Source organism: Mercenaria mercenaria, chromosome 14 (genome assembly GCF_021730395.1).
Source record: "Mercenaria mercenaria strain notata chromosome 14, MADL_Memer_1, whole genome shotgun sequence".
In the NCBI taxonomy this organism is placed as follows: domain Eukaryota; kingdom Metazoa; phylum Mollusca; class Bivalvia; order Venerida; family Veneridae; genus Mercenaria; species Mercenaria mercenaria.
The window spans coordinates 68,662,524-68,669,080 of NC_069374.1; the positions used below are offsets into that span (position 1 = coordinate 68,662,524).

At 31.2% G+C, this 6,557-nt stretch overlaps 1 long non-coding RNA gene across 1 annotated transcript; it reads right to left on the minus strand.

Moving 5' to 3' along the window:
* Positions 1–4,037: 4,037 nt before the first annotated feature.
* On the minus strand, positions 4,038–6,304 carry LOC128548562 (uncharacterized). Its single transcript, XR_008367162.1, has 3 exons — positions 6,240–6,304; positions 5,932–5,976; positions 4,038–4,873 (listed from the first exon to the last, which is right to left on the minus strand). It is a non-coding gene; the product is annotated as an uncharacterized LOC128548562 (long non-coding RNA).
* Positions 6,305–6,557: the final 253 nt, after the last annotated feature.

Genomic DNA, 6,557 nt, shown 5'->3' on the forward strand with positions numbered 1-6,557 from the left:
CAATATGGTATCATACATCAAAATGTTCGTTGGGGTATATGGAATTCAGCCAGGGTGGACACCAGGCTCAAATATCCCTATTCAAGTTTTTGTGAGGCCCCAAAAGGGGTGCACGTGATAAGAAATAATAATGAAAGTAAAATGTTGTTTAAATTACAGGTTAAGGTAAATATGACTTAAATATATAATAGAGTGGAAAGATTCAATTATATAATATAATTTGACATATAAATGTAATTTTCAAGCGAAATTAAAGACTAATAGGCCCTAAATTGGGGGTTCTCCGTCAGACGGCATTTACATGATGATGTGACGTATCCAATATGTTAAAATTTGCGGTACATTGGTATTAACATGTAATTAAGTAATGAATGTTTATCCTCTATAGTATCCAGTGCATATAAAAAACTAAGACATATTACATTTTCTTGAAATTTCATATATAATTCAAGAGGCCCCAAAAGGAGTTACACTCAAAATGAACAATTTTAACCGGACATGTTAAATATCATTTTTGCCATCAACGTAACATTCAGTTAAGTGTGTGGATATACTCACGTTGTCTTAAAACATTAACTGTACTAAAACTTATTGTGTAAAGTAATTTTATTGTTTTTATTATTGCAGCATCACTTTCTATTGAGGTCTGAGAACACTAAAACCGAGACTTTCACAAAACACTTTGATACATATAGAATAAGTAACTCTGAGAATTTCAAGAAATTGTAGAGCCAATATATTACATTATACATGTTACTTCGCTGCATTTCATTCCCTAAATCACTTGCCCCTCATCGATGTGGGTTCGAGTCTCACTCGGGGCGTTGAATTCTTCATGTGAGGAAGCCATCCAGCTGGCTTATGGAAGGTCGGTGGTTCTACCCAGGTGCCCGCTCGTGATGAAATAATGCACGGAGGGGCAAAAAAAAATATTTTCATTTAATTGTTACTACAATAAGAGTGCGTAAAATATCGGTTTATTGGTACTAACTTTTGAGACACATATAGTCAAATTGCCCAAATACGGAATACTGAACCGATATATACACTCAAAAAAGTAAACACGCAATATCACTTTTGGGCAAATATTTCATTTTTTTTTTTTTGCAAAACATTGTGTGCAAATATTTGATGTACATTGATATACACATATAAATTGCCAAACTTTTCAAACTTCCAGTGCATTTGAAGAATAGTGAGAGCTATTTTGTTCACTCTGGTGTTGTTGTCGCCTTTGTTAACATCCTCACCTCGGATAAGTTTTGCATGTAAGTTCATATCTTAGCAACCAGTATATGTGTTGGATTAAAACTTTACATAAGGTTTTTGTGTCATCTAACCTTTTGAAATAAAAATAATCTTGACTGAGTTTAATACAAAATATGATTCGTTTTCAACCTAGAATATTTGGTAAAAGCATGTACCTAAAAAACAAGGTGTATTTCGGAAACTACATGCATTTAATTAAAATTTCACATAGTGCTTCCGGTCATCAAACCTCGGAAAGTAACCAATATATGGTTTTGTAAGTCTTGTCCAGCCATGGTCCTTGTTAATCCTAGAAGTTGTTGAATAATCGAGCGCAAGGCTTTTGGGCAGCTATTGTTATTAAAATCGTTATCGGACTGTATCCATGGCCAGAACAGGCATGGTGCCTTTTTTTTTATTATTTTGTGTGTTAGAATGCCTGTTACACAACTGAAATACTCAACCTTACTATCGTAGAGATGTCACAAATAGAGTAAAAACAATATACTTCTAAATTATGCGATACCTATAAAAAATTTCAAAATATTTTTTAAAAAACCCTGTATTGGGCCTCAAATTCTAAAATAATTAGTGTGATGAACATATTTATTCATATTAGAATACATTTAATCTAAAACAGATACACATTTCATCAAATAATGATAAAAATGAAAATTTTCTTTAATTTCCCTTAAAATTGAGAAAAAACTAATTGTCCCCTTTTGGGGCCTCACAAAAATTTAAAAATGGATTTTTGAGCCTGGTATCCACCCTAGTTGTATAGAAGAAAGAATAAAGAACGTTTTAAGGTATGATACCATATTGTACTAAAACATGGCTACGGATTTGTTAACCAGGCCTCTTTTCCAAATTAGCCAACTGTCTACTACACTATATTTTTAATAAATCTAAACCTATAAACTCAGATCTAAAATCGATATTTTGAAAGGATTTCAAGGAATCAGAAACCTCTTGATACTAATGACTTGATCACACCTTGTCAAACGGAATATTAGAAGAAAATGCAAATACAGAAAATCAAGCAAACTATTCCTGAACGTGAATTGTTTCAAATTCAGTTTTCAAAATACTTATGATAAGTTAAGAGTGTAGATGCTTGGACAATTAATGTGCTATTCTGTATCTGTATTGATACTATACAATTATCGACTTTTTCATAGGTTGATATCAGGATTTATCAACCCGAAAATAGTTATATTCACCGAGCCGAAGTCAATAATTGTTTTATTACATGAATAAATGTTTAGTCAGTCTTGTTCTTACAATTGTATCTTTAACAAAGAAATAAGAAATAAATTTAGACCAAAGTTAGATCAAATCAGGTTGATATTGGTCTTCCAAGCACCTACTTTGATCTATTTTTATTTTCGTACTATTTATAACCCAAGATAAGTTGATATAATAATGTACTTATTACTTTTCGAACCGTTTTCAGCCAATCAGAGAAACAATAGAATACAGTCATGTAATAATCAAATTTATCTCACTAATGAGCAAAAATAATTGCAGTACTTTTCCATACAGATAAATCAAACACTTTATAATTGTCTCAAAACTAATTATCATCTATCAAGTTCTTTTAGTATGGATTTAGTTTTGAAAGTAAAACACTGCATATACAAACAGGTTTTGCTATATGTCATCTAAAAGTTCAATCATCATTTCATTTAAAATGAGAGTTTAACATTTCAAAATGCAAAGTAACGTGTAGAAAACGGATATAAATATCCAATATAATATCTGATTTTCTGATTAATTAAAAGGAAACTGCAATTGCAAACATCATGCCGCGAACAGATTGCGAAAATATTTTATCTTGACAATGTTCTTTATTCATATACAGTTACTCGTAAAATAGTTTCGCGCTTATCCATTCGATGCAGATAATTGCACGAACTATTCTAACTAGTTATGAAAGAAAATAATTTACAAGTAATAATGTAATATCCTACGTAGTTGTCTCCCGTTACAGTAAAAGAAGGTGATCGCTGCAGTGAGTTTAATAACAATGACCTATGCTGAATTGACAGTCCACATTAAATACACAAACAGACGAATGTACACCAGTTACCGATTAGACATTTTTGTTTGTGAGCTAGACAATGTTTGATATCATTGGTAACATTATTCCTTTTAATAATAATAATACATATTTAACTGCTTGTTTCTTTAATGATTACACTGGCATGCTTTATTTTAAGAATATTAGATACTATCTATTCAAAATAATAAAGTTTTAACAAATAGTCAAGAAGGAAGTTATTATTATTACTGATACTATTATTTGTATTATGTTTACAAACTGAAACGCAAAACAATAAGCGGAATGTTTAAAGTTTAAAAACCAGTGTTATGTTAAGGTCTTTCAGTCTATCGGATTAAAAATCGACCGGGTGGCATTGACATTAAGATACATATCTTTTAAGTCAGAAAAATATGCTGGATAAATGGTAAAGGGGTATGTATGTCCCCTAGATTTGAATCAATTGTTTTAAGAGTTGCACATTAATCCAGAGGGGTAGTAGTTTTTAACTTTAAAGATACCCTGATTAGTTTATAATTTTTTTACAATACTTTATTATGCATATTGTTCTCTACTCTTCATTGTTCGTAGTTATTATAGAACAATATTAAGATATATTTCACAAAAAAAATCATTAAATATTAGTAACAGTGTGATTTTTCGTATTTTAATTTAAAACTATTAAATATATCGTAACATTAAAAAACACAAAAAAGACAACTCAAAAAGTCAAAAGTCGAATTTCAAAAGTGATATTTATTACAAACATATATTAATTTTTCAAACGAAACCAAAACCATTAATAAGAAAACAACAAGTCTTATTATAAATGAAAATACGTACACAGAAATGAGACGAAGTTAGTGTTATATATCGGTTGAATCGATTGTAAACTACATATCAATTTGAAATAACTTTTTTTCAAAAAATGGACTGTAGATCTTTTCATTGCCAAGGGCAAGCGTCTTCGTTCTATCTTTACTTCCTTTTTTATTATGTGACGTCAGTAGATTAGTGCTCGTACATATTGCAAATAATGTAGAATTGGTGCTATTATATTCTGCTTTCGCTTTGTAAAATGAAATCATATTAATTAAATAACCAAATACCACATGTCATAAAAATGAGTTTACATAGATTCCATTCCTTGTACCTATAAACATGTTATAAATCGTGCTTACTACCCGATCTCGATCTTATGGAAGGCGAAGAGGGCCGCTTTACGATCTACATCGAACATTGATGTGTTAAAACTCATTAGCTGAAGGTGAAAAGACACAAGCGACATCACAACTAACAGTTTTCTTAACTGACCATTTGCGAAAGTGCTCAATATCTCTTCGAATGAACAATTCATTTAATATTTTATGAAGTATAGATGAATTCTTTCTTTGAAATGTTTTTATACCGGTTACACAGGGAATAGTTATCAAGTAAGAATTAAACAGTCAAACGACAAATCTAAATAAAATTAGAATCCTTTTTCGTGTTGTGAAGAAAACGTACTCGAATGAAGACTGGCATCTCATGATTTTTTCATTTGAAGATTCAAATACTCTGCGTTTCCAGAACTGACTGTACCTGAAACAAAAGATGATATTCAAATGATGTTTATAGTATGACATTTTGCACCAACATAATATATTGTAGCCTATACAATGTATATGATTTACACTAACACATATAGGGTCCAAATGGATTATCGAGTAAATGAAAGAGATTCCTCTGATTAATCGTAATTTTCATCGTTATAATTAATGGAGTTGTTAAAATACATGAGCTAATTTCCCGTTCTCGCATATCAGAAGCTTTCCATGGTTTCCTGGTTGAACCTCTGACACATGGCCACCGATATCTTTACTTTGTGTACATCATGAAAAGAAGGTGTCATCCAATTAGTGACGTCTCGCTAAAGATCTTCGGAAACCGATCAGAATCGTCCGTAAAAAGCACGACAAAGCCCTTTTCAATATCGAAGCCATTACGAGGGAAAGGATATTTTATATGTGAATTTCTACAAGTGAAGAGGTGAGTCAAAGATTTGTTGGAATGAATCCTGCTTGGACTTCTATCAGTCGCGTCGAAGGAAGAAACAGCGTGACACATTCAACTCTCACTAGGATGTTAGTGGTAATATAGATGACAAAAACGTGATACATTCAACGATAACTTTTGTATGTAATGGCATTCTTTGGACGACTTAAGAAGAGAAAAACCAAAGGAACATCCCTCTATGGATTGGTTGGAAGTTGTAATGTGCATTTTTAGAAGATATCATTTGTAGCGACTGATAGACGGACGACGGAAATCAAAGGCTTACCATGAGCAATACATGTAACGAATATTTTTAAAGGTGTGTTTCTTTTTTCCATTTTGTTTTATTTAATTATTTGAATTATGATCTCAAGATTTTTTTTTTATTTAGCATAATAATTTAAAATGTTCATCTGGGTTTACTATTTTCGCAGTATTAAATAAATATTTACATTTTCTCACCTTCGGCAGCTCAATATATTGCATATGTGACTGTTGCTTTAATTTGTTATATAATCTTCGAATTAGTATATATCTGACCAAAGTGTTGTAGGAGTCATTTATTATGCGGAAGAGTGTTTTGTATGAATAAAAGCAATACTTACTTTTTGGTGCAGTAGGAGAAGCTGTATCGTACGTGTGTTCTGGGGCTACAACTATATATTCAGCTCTTACATTAAATCTTTAAAAATGACTGGAATAAATGCAGACTGAAGAAACAAATTTTATAATATTATTTAAATGCGCAAGTACTATAATTTCAATATAAGCCCTGTGTTAAAAGAACTATTATTCTGAATAATAGTGACTTTAGATTAGTGCAATTTTATTGTTTGTCTTTTTAAGTGTTACTGTTTAGTCTTTTTACTGTTTTAATTAAGGAATGATGTTAAAGCAAGTTTGATACACTTACCACCCTCAGTCCTATCGAGAAACTCATAGGCCGGATTATCTGCTTCAGACAGACCAATAACATTTAAAATAAACATTATTTACTGATCTTGTAATACAGACATCGTTCAAGTTATTAATGTGCTTATTACAAAAGACTGCAAATGAGGCCATTGCCTGCAGGCCTCGGGTGATCCGACCTGGAAAACTCCATAAGAGCTGAAAAAAGTACCAACGTCAAGCTACTGTTATGATAGTCCTATTACATTTGCAGTTTTTGTAATACATCACAGATTAGGCTACTTTTAGATTGACGTTTTATTAATTACTTGAACATTTT